This window comes from Cannabis sativa, chromosome 4, assembly GCF_029168945.1.
Source record: "Cannabis sativa cultivar Pink pepper isolate KNU-18-1 chromosome 4, ASM2916894v1, whole genome shotgun sequence".
NCBI lineage: Eukaryota > Viridiplantae > Streptophyta > Magnoliopsida > Rosales > Cannabaceae > Cannabis > Cannabis sativa.
In genome coordinates, this window is record NC_083604.1 from 34,959,123 (window position 1) to 34,973,122 (window position 14,000).

The 14,000-nt window shown below is 33.5% G+C and overlaps 1 long non-coding RNA gene across 1 annotated transcript; it reads left to right on the forward strand.

Annotated features, from left to right (window-relative positions):
- The first annotated feature begins 769 nt into the window (after positions 1–769).
- LOC115715657 (uncharacterized) lies at positions 770–13,509 on the forward strand. Its single transcript, XR_009687323.1, has 4 exons — positions 770–1,986; positions 2,059–2,133; positions 11,182–11,227; positions 11,342–13,509. It is a non-coding gene; the product is annotated as an uncharacterized LOC115715657 (long non-coding RNA).
- The last annotated feature ends 491 nt before the right edge of the window (positions 13,510–14,000 follow it).

Consider the following 14,000-nt stretch of genomic DNA (forward strand, 5'->3'; position numbering starts at 1 on the left):
ATTTATGTTCAACGCTCTCACTCAGTCATACTATCATGTTCCCAAAATATACGTATCACCCTGACCCAAAAGTAGGCTTAACTAATAAATCAAAGAACATGAATAGCACTCCTGAGATTAAGCCTAAGCATATCAGAATTTAGATTCTTTTAATCTAAGATCAACTAGTGATATTGACTTGGAAAGATACAACGGTAAGTTTACAATATCTTGACTAAGTTCAATATCGGTCCAGTCCAATGTATACTCCATACATTCGAAACTAGTATACTTTACCAATGTCCTGGAAAGAACATAACACTTACTCCAAGTGTAAGTATACTTCATCGCTGATTATCACATCAGTGTAAATCCAAAACACTGATGAAACAGGGACTTAGTCTTTTGAATCATATAATCACAATCAAATTCCACTGTGTTGACAATACTGTAATTGTGAATAGATATATGTTCTGGACTTAACTGATTTTGTGCATATATTAAATATATATATTAAACCATAAACATGAAGAATACATGTTAACATAAACCACTTCAAATCTCTTAAATTGATAACTAATCAGATTGTAATGGGTTTTATTTAGGGCACAAAACCCAACAAACTCCCACTTACACTAACATAAAGCAAGTTGTGCTTTACAATCAATTTGTGGTCTCGATCTTCAGATCAAGTGTAGTATATTTGAATCCACCCAAACTTCTGGAACCAGGTTCATAAATCATTATGAAACATCCTTAACTATATGCTTTACTCATCAAGGTATACTGAAATCCTTTCTGTTGTTATTTTTCCTATTTAGATTTTGGAGCATACCTTGTTCTTTTGGGTTTTGAAATTTGTTACTTAGCATTTTGCTCTGTTTCATTGATATCTTCTTACAAATATCACTGTGTTTTTTTTTTCGGAACAAGCTATATGCTTCAGATTGAGGTGCTATCAAATGTTTTGAATTGGTTTCAAACACTACCAACAATTTCTTAGTTTTTATAAGTCTTGGTGAAGAGATTACTTTTTTTTTTCACCTTGAAAGGGAACAATTCGGGCCTTTTTGTATGATTGAAGCAGTGTTCTTTCCATAGTGTAGTTTACTACTGTCTCAGATCAGAATCTTTCAGTGTGGGTTTAGCGGGTTTAGTATATGGACAATGGTTTCCCTCATTATATTCTTGGTCAAATATGATACTGTCATGCTAGCTATGGAAAATTTTAGAATAAGATTTTAATCAATTTTAGAATAGTAAATTCTCCTAGCGTAGGCCTTCTTTTTTCACCCAGAAATTAGGGCTTCTCGCTTGTGTAACTGTAGTATATTTATTTGGAGATCAGAAAACTATAGCAATTGCTATGTAGTTGCTTAGGAGGGTCTTCAACCTTAACCTTGTAGGAGTAAATTGCAAGCCCGACCATTTGTGCTGCCCTCTTAAGCCAGAGTAGGTTTTGAACGTATGACTATATAATTTTTATGTATATATATATTTATATATTTTAATTTTTATCTTGTTTGGTGCCTTTTCTGAAACTCTCCACAAAACTAGTAAACAAAGTTTTAGGGAATTTGAACTAATGATGTGAATTCAAATTAAAGTCAATTGATTTGAAATGAAACGAAAACACTGAATTTCCTATTCAACTTGTGATGCCAAATAATTTTATTTTATTTTTTTATTTTTCTGAAAAGGTCTTATTTTGTTAATCGTCTAATAATAATTTTGTTAATGAGCAGCATACAGTTATGTATATACAAAAAGATTTCATATAGGATTCATTTGTGGTTAAAGAAATCTTATATGTTGTCTCTTTAAACTGTGAATGCCAGAGCTGATGTAACCAATTAATATTCATTCTGAACAATTAATTGGGGTTCTATAGAAATACATTAAATTCTAACAAATTAAACGCATATATTTTTTTTTAGGCTTTATCAGGTTCGGCTTAAAATCTACGAGCTACTTGTCAATTGTATACCTCCGGAGATCATCTTGAAGGTAAATGCTTTCCATTTTATTGCTCACTACAAATTTTCATCCTTTTTTATTCAACTTTTGGTGTTGCATCAGAGGCTGCTTTACGAGTTACCGAGGAAATTAGACGCAGAATTGAAGCACGAGGTTTGCCACTGGGCGGCATATTATGTAAGTTCACTATTGCTAATACTGACTACGGCCTGTTAGGAGAGTTGAATCTCCTTGACATTGTTGAACATGAAACTTAACAAGAACAAAGAACAGAGAAAGGTAGAAGAAAGAGATTGAAAGATTGAGTGAAAGAGTTCATTATATTGATTATTAGTTAGTACAGTATTTATACAAGAAGATAGAGTTCAACTAATCAAGATCAGTTGTAACCGAATTGATAACAACCATAACAGAATACACCAGTTGAAGCAACAGTAAAAACAGAATTAACTGTAACTAACTATTAGACTAATTGAATACTCTTAACACTCCCCCGCAAACTCAGCATTGGTTGTATATACAATGGTGAGTTTGGAACGAAAACCAGAGAAATTCTGAGTCAAAATGGCTTTGGTAAAGCCATCTGCGAGTTGATCGACGGTTGGAACATGCTTGACAGCAATCTGATGACTCTACACCTTCTCTTTGACAAAATACAAGTCCAACTCGATGTGTTTTGTCCGAGTGTGAAGAATGGGATTAGCAGTGAGTAAGACTGTGCTGAGATTATCACACCACACCACAGGAGGCTGAGACAGATGGATGTGTAGCTCAGTGAAGAGAGATTTGAGCCAAGCAAGTTCAGCAACAACATTAGTTAAGCTCCTGTACTCTGCCTCAATACTGGATCTTGAGACTATTTGTTGCTTTTGAGACTTCCAGGCAATGAGATTAGAACCCAAAAATATAGCAAAGCCTGAGGTAGACCTTCTGTCATCAACATCAGATGCCCAGTCAGTATCACAGTAGGCTTGTATTTCGAAACTGGAAGCCTTTGTAAGATGTAGACCATATTGAGTTGTGCCTGCCACATAACGAAGGATCCTTTTAACTGCATTCCAGTGGTGTTGTAGAGGTTTCTGCATATACTGGCAAACCTTGTTTACACTGTAAGAGAGTTCTGGTCTAGTTATAGTCAAATACTGTAAGGCTCCAAGAATGGACCTGTACATTTGGGGATTAGGAAAAACTTCAGAGCCATATGCAGACAGAATCTGTCCACTAACCATTGGTGTGGAGATAGGTTTTGCATCTGTCATATCAGCTCGAGAGAGAAGGTCTGTGGCATATTTGGTCTGTGATAGTGTGAGGCCCCTGGTTGTTTCTGCAACTTCTATCCCAAGGAAGTATTTGAGTTCACCAAGATCTTTTAAGGAGAAGGTGCGACTGAGGGAATCGATGAGTGAAGTAACAGTTTTTGGATCACTTCCAGTGACTAAAATGTCATCAACATACACCAAAATCAGTGTAATGGATGATGCATTTTGTAGGATGAAAAGAGAGTGATCAGATTTAGATGATGTGAACCCAAAGGACAGTAGGCACTGGTGCAAGCTTTCAAACCAAGCTCTAGGAGCTTGTTTGAGTCCATACAAAGCCTTGTGTAATTTGCATACTAGGTTGGGCTGTGTTGTATCTTCAAAACCAGGTGGTTGTGTCATGTGTACCTCCTTTTCTAATACCCCATTGAGAAAAGCATTGTTTACATCCAATTGTCTAATTTTCCAACCTCTTGTAATGGCCATTGTTAAGACAACTCTGATGGTAATCGGTTTGACAACTGGGCTGAAAGTCTCAGTGTAATCAAAGCCAAGTTGTTGGTGAAACCCTTTTGCAACAAGTCTTGCTTTGTATCTGTTGAGAGAGCCATCTGGATTTTCTTTTATTCTGAGAATCCATTTACATCCTATGGGTTCTCTTCCTTTAGGTAGTGGCACTATAGTGTAGGTCTTGTTCCTGATTAGAGCTAAGATCTCCTCAGACATGGCTTTCCCCATTTTTCATATTGCATGGCAGACTTGAAGCTCTTGGGAATCTTTTCAGACAGGTGTACTTTGGGTTTGTGAATCCCTGCTTTAGCCCTGGTGGTCATGGTATGTGTGTTTGTGGAAGGAATGGAAGTGGAAATAGTGGGTGGAACAACAGTGGACTCAACAGATACATTTGGGACAGGTGTAGATGACATGTTTTGTTGAGTACTGGTGATATTGGTTGGGAGAGAGGGTGATGAAGGAGGTTCAGATGGTTGTGAAGGTGTAATGGTTGGACTGACACACACAGGATTAAACAGAGGACACTGAGTTGGAATGGAGTTGACAGGTGGGGTGGTTTCTGGTGTTGGAATGGTTTCAGAAATGTGTGTGGTGTCATATTGGGCAGCTGGTATAAGAGCAGAAGGATGATACTTTATTGGTGTATCAGTTTGGTTTTGTAATGTTGTGGCATAAGGAAAGATATGTTCATCAAACTTGACATCCCTTGAGATGTAGACACGGCCAGTGGAATCTAAGCATTTAAAACCTTTGTGGTTAATGCTGTAGCCAAGAAAGATGCAGGGAGAGGATCGAAACTGTAGTTTGTGCCTATTGTATGGTCTAATGTTGGGATAGCATTGACATCCAAATGTTTTAAAGTTAGAGTAGTCAGGTTTTATATTGAACAACATTTCTATAGGAGATTTGTTGTTCAATATAGGTGTAGGTAACCTGTTGTGGATGAACACTGCTGTCCTAAAGGCTTCATCCCAGAACTTTAAGGGCATAGAGGCTTGAGCTAATAAAGTTAGACCATTTTCAACTACATGTCTATGCTTTCTCTCAGCAAGGCCATTTTGTTCATGGGTGGTGGGACAAGGGTGTCTATGAATGATACCAAACTGATTGAGATAGGGAGTGAAAGACCTGTATTCACCTCCCCAGTCACTTTGAACAACTTTTATCTTTTTACCTAGCTGAAGTTCAGCTTCTGCTTTGAAAAGTTGAAATGTTTTTAATGCATCTGATTTGTTTTTGAGTAGGTAAATCCAGGTAAACCTAGTGTAGGCATCTAGGAAGTGGATATAATACTTATATCCATTGGTTGAGGTAACATGGGAGGGTCCCCACAGGTAGAGATGGAAATTTATACCGCGGGGATGGGTAACCGCGGGGACCCGCCCCTAATGGGGTGGGGATTCCCCGTCTTGGTGGTTAATGGGGCGGTGGTGGGGGACAATTTTAATACCCGAAGCGGGGATGGGGCGGGGGCGGGGATAATATTATTCGAACCATATCCGACCCCGATATAAATATATATAATTTCCTTTTTATTCTTAACATATATATACAGTATATATATGATTGATAATCAAAATTATTTTGATTATCATCCATAATCAAAATTATACATCATATGCTTAAATTATGAAGATCTAATGATGATAGTTAACTGATGATCATTGTAGATTACATGTGTAAAGATATTTTCTTCTCGATTCTTAATTTCATCTTTGTTTACTTTCTAATTTGTTGGGAGGCTTGAAGGTATGAGACTATGATCCTATACTTGGGTTATGATTTTTTTATTTTTTTTTCAAACTTTGAGACATATTTAGTTTTTATTTTCTATTCGGTTATGCTATTTTTAGGTAGGTTTATCTTTTATCTTCTATGAATTATGAATGCATAATAAATATTTGTAAGACTATTGGTTTAATTTATTTTTTCAATTATTTTAAATTAATTTTTTTTTTCATTTTACCTTAATGGATACCCGATGGGTTCCCCATAACCGATGGGTATTCTCCTACCCCGAATCCGTTGGTTATTAGACGGGGATGGGGCGGGGATGGGAGTATAAATAGGTAGCGGAGATGGGGGCGGGGATTGCATTCCCCGTACATTAACCGCCCGATTTCCATCTCTACCCACAGGTCTGTTACCACAAGCTGCAATGGCTATGTGTAGACAGTTTCAGAAAACTTGGGGAATGGGAATTTATGGATTTTTCCAAGACAACAAGCATTGCAAGGAGAAAATTGATTTTTATTGCCAACTGTTATATTACAAGAATGAAGAACAGCTTTTACAATTTTCTCACTAGGATGTCCTAGTCTATTATGCCATAGTTGAAACATGTTAACACTAGTTTGACTACAATCAGATGTTGGAAATTATTTTACCAGGATCTTAGATCTACTCACAAGTATGTTGTTTAACACCCTAAATATGAACTTTCTAAAACGATAAAATAAACAAATATAAAGTTAAGAAAACATTACATTGATGCAGCGGAATTAATGTCTCCTTCCACTCAGATTTCTAACCCTTGTATCCTTTCTGTCGCAGAGTATTATCAAGATTTGAGCCTGAATGTCCTTCTCTTTGAGTTTGATCCTTCACAGTCTTCCAATCTATGATTGAGTGACTACTTGCTGTGTGTGGGCACTCACTCTTTCACTAGGGTGGAAATATAGAAGAAGAAAAGAGAAGAGAGGGGTTCGGCCAAGGTATAGAAAAAGGGAAGGCTCAGTTTTTCTGAAGAGAGAAATTTCTATCAGAAGATGTTACGAAAGCATGTATTTTGACTGAGCCATCACTTTCTATTTATAGGCAACTACTAGGTTTAGGTTAGGAATTATTTGGCATTAAAATAATGAAAATATCAATTTGAAAAACTTAAACAAGTGGCCGGCCAAGGTGTAGATAATGGGCCCCACTTGATTTTGCAGTTTTAACAAATTTTATTTCTATTTTCTCAAAACCGCCAATTTTCCAATTCTAACCTTTAAATGCCAAAACTAATTATTTAATAACTAAAATAGATTATTAAATAATATTGTCATTTAATTTAATTATTAACTAGACATATAAAGTCCTTTAATAAATAAATAAACCTAGAATCTCTTTTCTTTACAATTTCACCCCTGCTTAGTGAAAATTCACAAATTAGACATAGTCTAACTTTAGAATTATAATTGACTAATCACGAATCAATTATTGAGTCTTACAAGCAGTATGTTCTCAACTAGAATGGGGACCATGGATCTATATGCTGAGCTTCCAATAAGTGAACCGAATTTACCAAGTAAATTCCTACTTATTAATTCTTCGTTGAATCCACTCTTAGAACTTAGAATTGCACTCTCAGACTTATATAGAGCATATTATATGTTCCACGATATAGATATGCTATCTCATTTAACCATTGTTATAATCTTATTGTGATCAAAGATCCTCTATATAGATGATTTACATCGAGATGGGATAATTTTACCGTTCTCACCCCTCAATGTATTTTGCCCCTTAAAACACTTAGCTACCTGTAAATGGTGTTTAGTGATCTAATAATTAGTCAGTTAAACAAGAGCTCATCCATTTACTTCTATTTGCTAAGCTCGAAGGGAATCATCACTTAACTTCTATACACCAGTAGAAGCTATAGATTCCGTATTTATGTTCAGCAGTCCCAGTCAATCATACTATCATGTTCCCAAAATATACGTATCACCCTGACCCAAAAGTAGGCTTAACTAATAAATCAAAGAACATGAATAGTACTCCTGAGTTGAGCTTAAGCATATCAGGATTTAGATTCTTTTAATCTTAAGATCAACTACTGATATTGACTTGGAAAGATATATAACGGTAAGTTTGTAATATCTTAACTAAGTTGCAATATCGGCCCAGTCCAATGTATACTCCATACATTCGAAACTAGTATTCTTTACTAATGTCCTGGAAAGAACATAACACTTACTCCAAGTGTAAGTACACATCATCGCTGATTATCACATTAGTGTAAATCCATAACACTGATGAAACATGGACTTAGTCTTTTGATTCATATGATCACAATCACATTCCACTGTGTTGACGATACTGTAATTGTGAATAAACATATGATCTGGATTTAACTGATTTTGTGTGTGTGAATGTAATAAACATATTAAACCATTAGCATGTAAAATTCATGCAAACATAAATCACTTCAAATTTCTTATATTGATAACTAATCAGATTGTAAAGAGCTTTATTTAGGGCATAAAACCCAACATCAGATGCATCAGAAACAGACATATTGGCTTGGGCTGGTACAAGTGTGGTAATGGCTGCAATTGGTGGTTTGGGATGAGTACTTGACACCAGTTGTGAGGGCTGAAGATGGACCTGAGATTCCTCAAAAGAATACAGGCCATTCTTGTGAACACCAGTCAGAAGAGTGTTGTGTGTCACGTGGTCCTTAACATGGCAAAAGTCAGGGTAAAACACAAAGTACACACTGTTGTCTCTACCAAACTTCGAGACACTTAGGAGGTTTTTAGTAATTTTGGGAACATGCAATAGGTTGTTTAAAACTAATAGACGATTGGAATTGGACATAAAGCAAGATTGACCAATATTTTCAATAGACAAACCTGTGCCATCTCCAACATATAGATTGTCAGGGCCATTGTAGCTGGTTCGATTCATCAAGTTCTGAACATCAGGGGTGCAGTGGTTAGTCGCTCCTGAGTCAGGGTACCAGTTCGAATCTTGAGTATTGGCATTCTGAGCTACATTAGCTTGAGGTTGAGTCTGTTGTGTGGAACTGGAAGTCTCACCTGTGAAGCTCTTATCAAAGCGATAGTAACAGTCTATAACTGTGTGACCAAGGCGATGGCACAACTGACATTGAACTCTCGAAGGTGGAGAAAGGAACCTTCCACCTCTGCTTGTGAAAGGTGGTCCACGGTTGTGTTGATTTTGATGAGACTGAGCTCCGAGTTCACGAGTGTAATTTCCAGTATAACCTCCTCTTGTGTTCCTGAAGTTGCTGTGGTTTGGTGCTGGATATCGCGAGTTGCGATTATACTGAGCTATATTCGCCTCAAAGTTCAGATCTGGATCAATAGAGTAATCAACTTCAGTTTTGGCCATGTTTGCACTGATTTCATGTTCTTGGTCAGTCTTTTCAATTCTTGATTCAGATGCAAGAAGTAAAGCTTCGATCTCGGCGACAGTGTAGCCTTCTATTCTTGTGTTAGAGGAGATGATGAACGTGTTGGAAATTATTTTACCAGGATCTAAGATCTACTCACAAGTATGTTGTTTAACACCCTAAATATGAACTTTCTAAAACGATAAAATAAACACATATAAAGTTAAGAAAACCTTACATTGATGCAGCGGAATTACTGTCTCCTTCCACTCAGATCTCTAACCCTTGTATCCTTTCTGTCGCAGAGTATTATCAAGATCTGAGCCCGAATGTCCTTCTCTTTGAGTTTGATCCTTCACAGTCTTCCAATCTATGATTGAGTTACTACTTGTTGTGGGCACTCACTCTTTCACTAGGGTCGAAATTTAGGAAGAGAAAAGAGAGAGAGGGGTTTCGGCCAAGGTATAGAAAAGGGAAGGCTCAGTTTTTTCTGAAGAGAGAATTTTCTGACAGAAAAGGTTATTCAAAGTTATTATTTTGACTGAGCCATCACTTTCTATTTATAGGCAACTACTAGGTTTAGGTTAGGAATTATTTGGCATTAAAATAATGAAAATATCAATTTGAAAAACTTAAATAAGTGGCCGGCCATGGTGTAGATAATGGGCCCACTTGATTTTGCAGTTTTAACAAATTTTATTTCTATTTTCTCAAAAACGCCAATTTTCCAATTCTAACCATTTAAATGCCAAAACTAATTATTTAATAACTAAAATAGATTATTAAATAACATTGTCATTTAATTTAATTATTAACTAGACATATAAAGTCCATTAATAAATAAATAAACCTAGAATCTCTTTTCTTTACAATTTCACCCCTGCTTAGTGAAAATTCACAAATTAGACATAGTCTAACTTTAGAATTATAATTGATTAATCACAAATCAATTATTGAGTCTTAGAAGCAGTATGTTCTCAACTAGAATGGGTATTTCGATTTCAATTTTGGTTGTTGACTTGATTTCCACCATTAACGGTTGTTCCTCGTCCATTTGCAGCTTCTCCAAGACCAACGTTGGCCATATTAGCGACGAGAGGAGGCCACGGCTGTGATACCATGTTAGGAGAGTTGAATCTCCTTGACATTGTTGAACATGAAAGTTAACAAGAACAAAGAACAGAGAAAGAAAGAGAGAAAGGTAGAAGAAAGAGATTGAAAGATTGAGTGAAAGAGTTCATTATATTGATTATCAGTTAGTACAGTATTTATACAAGAAGATAGAGTTCAACTGATCAAGATCAGTTGTAACCGAATTGATAACAACCATAACAGAATACACCAGTTGAAGCAACAGTAAAAATATAATTAACTGTAACTAACTATTAGACTAACTGAATACTCTTAACACGGGCCAATGTCAACTTTCCTATTATTTTTTTCCTTGAAATATTAATTAAGTAGAGAAATAAGACGGAAATGACGTGTGGGTTTGGTTTAACTTTACAATTTGCTTCTGATGTTGAATTAAATTATTAGGGTGTGTAATAATTTTTGCTAACAAATTAAGCAACTCATATATATGTTATATATGCATGGTTTTGACAAAACTTCCTCAGTTTAAGAAAATAAGGTCACTTAGATTGAGAGAAATGAGAAAGATTACTGGATGTTGATACATTGGATCTCTGATGAGTGGCAGATGTTGCTTCAACTTTCTTGCAAGTATATAAAGTTGTTAAGTTTGATTTTTTTTTTTTGATAAAACCCTACTAGGGTCCATTCAATATTCACCAGAGATAATAGACAAAATCATAAAGGGATTTGAGAATAGAAGACAATAAAAATAGCTAAGAAGACCTGATATTTGATATTGAATAAACAAAATGATAATACACAAGAACATGAGGAATTCGCAAGACCTCACCTGTCCCATGTGCTACTGCCCAATTCATTACAATCATTATACCCTCTTCATTCTTCTTATCGTCCTATTTATACCATCATATAACTCTTTTATATCCTGTATTCTATCATTTTTATTCTCAAAATAGTTAATAGTAACCTTGTCCCATGTGTTACTGGCTAAGTGGGCTAGTTTTTCTCGCTCCGGAGTGTGTCATCTGTGGGACGACCTGCTGTGGTAACCAAAATTTTCCCTTCATTTTCCTTTGAATATATGATAGGATCATAAAATTTCTCTTCAATTCAATGGTCAGTGACTGTTTTCCCAGAAAGAAAAAGCTTACGTGGTGAGTTTGGCTGATGATAATAGGGTGTGTTTTCTGTCATCTATCTATTTCCATTGTTATTTTTGTTTTTCTGCAGGAACACAGGATGCGACTTGGACAAAAAGCTATATTTCACATTGAAGGTGCATTTTAGTTTTCATGACATTACTATATGCTGCGCTGTGAACGTGCCAAACCAAGTGCAGCATATATCTTTATATGGCTCTAATTTTTCTTCTCTTGATCTATCTTTTCAGCGTTTGTGGCCAAGTTCATGAGCATTTACAAGTCTCTTCTTATTGCAACATTTGGCTGAGTAACAGAATGTGGAAGTGTGTTGGAAATTGTTGTAACAGTTTTAGGTGATTCCATCTTCCTAGACTAGACTTTGTACATTTGGTTCAACCACACCCATTTTTATATTAAAATGTTAGAATTTTCGGGCTAAGTTCACCAAATCTAAGAAACTTTTTAATTTTAAATACATGACATAAATTAAAAGGACAAAAGAGGCATATAAAATACCATATCTTGCCCATAATTGAGGTTCAACTCCCCTGCATTCCAAGATCAAGAATGGAAGCTTGGGCTTCAATGCTTTCAAATCTTGGTAGTTTTTCTCTACAGATGCTCTGCCAAATAAAAGAGCACAAATCATTTCTGTAAGTCATTAACAAAAGTCCTTATTTTGAGTTAATTATGTGTTATTATTTGTTAATCTTACTTTTTTAATAAAAATAAACAGTTTCATTATCTTATATTTTTGAGTTATTTGTGTGATATTATTTGTTTTTATTTATTTGTTATGGAACCGGTTCTGTATATATTTATGCCTTAGTATTTTTGGAATTGATCCCCACATTTTCTTCAGAAAAACATTATAAGCAGTTTTATGAGGTATTATGTGCTATTTATTTTTGTTCATTTTGTTGTGGAACTAATTTTTTTTAATTTATATTTCAGTACTTTAGGAATTGATTTCTTCTTTGTCTTTTAATTATAACCGGTTTGAATTATTCTGTGTTATTTATTTTTATTCATTATATTATAGAACCAGTTCTATTTTAATTATAAACGGTTTGAGTTATTTGGTGTTATTTGTTTTTATTTATTATAAGACTGTTATAAAACCGGTTCTATTTTAATTATAACCGGTTTGAGTTATTCATTGTTATTTGTTTTTATTTATTATAAGACTGTTATAGAACCAGTTCTATTTTAATTATAATTGGTTTGAGTTATTTTGTGTTATTTGTTTTTATTGATTATGTTATAAAACCGGTTCTATTTGAATTATAACCGGTTCTATTTTAATGATAACCGGTTTGAGTTATTTAGTGTTATTTATTTTTATTTATTATAAGACTGTTATAGAACCGGTTCTATTTTAATTATAACCGGTTAGAGTTATTCATTGTTATATGTTTTTATTTATTATAAGACTGTTATAGAGCCGATTCTATTTTAATTATAATTGGTTTGAGTTATTTTGTGTTATTTGTTTTTATTGATTATGTTATAAAACCGGTTCTATTTGAATTATAACCGGTTCTATTTTAATTATAATCGGTTTGAGTTATTTAGTGTTATTTATTTTTATTTATTATAAGACTGTTATAGAACAGGTTCTATTTTAATTATAACCGGTTTGAGTTATTCGTTGTTATTTATTTTTATTTATTATAAGACGGTTATAGAACTGGTTCTATTTTAATTATAATTGGTTTGAGTTATTTTGTGTTATTTGTTTTTATTGATTATGTTATAAAACCGGTTCTATTTGAATTATAAGCGTTCTATTTTAATTATAACCGGTTTGAATTATTTAGTGTTATTTGTTTTTATTTATTATAAGACTATTATAGAACCGGTTTGAGTTATTCGTTGTTATTTGTTTTTATTTATTATAAGACTGTTATAGAACTGGTTCTATTTTAATTATAATTGGTTTGAGTTATTTTATGTTATTTGTTTTATTGATTATGTTATAAAACCGGTTCTATTTGAATTATAACTGGTTCTATTTTAATTATAACCGGTTTGAGTTATTTATTGTTATTTGTTTTTATTTATTATAAGATTGTTATAGAACTGGTTCTATTTTAATTATAGCCGGTTTGAGTTATTTGTTTTTATTTATTATAAGATTGTTATAGAACTGGTTCTATTTTAATTATAATTGGTTTGAGTTATTTTGTGTTATTTGTTTTTATTGATTATGTTATAAAACCGGTTCTATTTTAATTATAACAGGTTTGAGTTATTCATTATTATTTGTTTTTATTTATTTTGTTATAGAACTTGTTCTATTTTAGTTTATATTTGAGACATTTAACTCCGATGACTTTTTCAATATCAGTGATTTTTCCAGCAATTTTTTCGATACTAATGACTTTTATTGAATTATTTATTTTAGAAATTGATTTTTAATTTAATTAATTTAAGGAGCCAGATTATAATTAATTTTTAGAACCGGTTTTATTTATTAGTTTGGTTATTTGCAATTAGTTGTTTATTATATATTTGTTTTATTATAATCAATTATTATTATTATTATTATTATTATTATTATTATTATTATTATTATTATTATTATTATTATTTATAAGTATCCATATTTTATTGATCACTAAATTAACAGTTATATTTTGAATAGTATAATTTAAGTGTATATATTTTAATTTATCGTTATGAGCATATGTAATTTTTTGTGAAGAACGAATACACATGTTTCGAAGATTATGTAAATTTTTGGAGTGAATGAATGTACGTGCTATTTTGTTTTTTAGTGATATTTTTGTATTTGATTTTTTTTATCGATTGCTTTTTTGTGTAGTTGATTATTGTTGATTAATTCACGTTTGTGATTTGCAGGTTGCTAAGATTAAGCTGTTGGTTGTTGGTCGTCATTGTTTG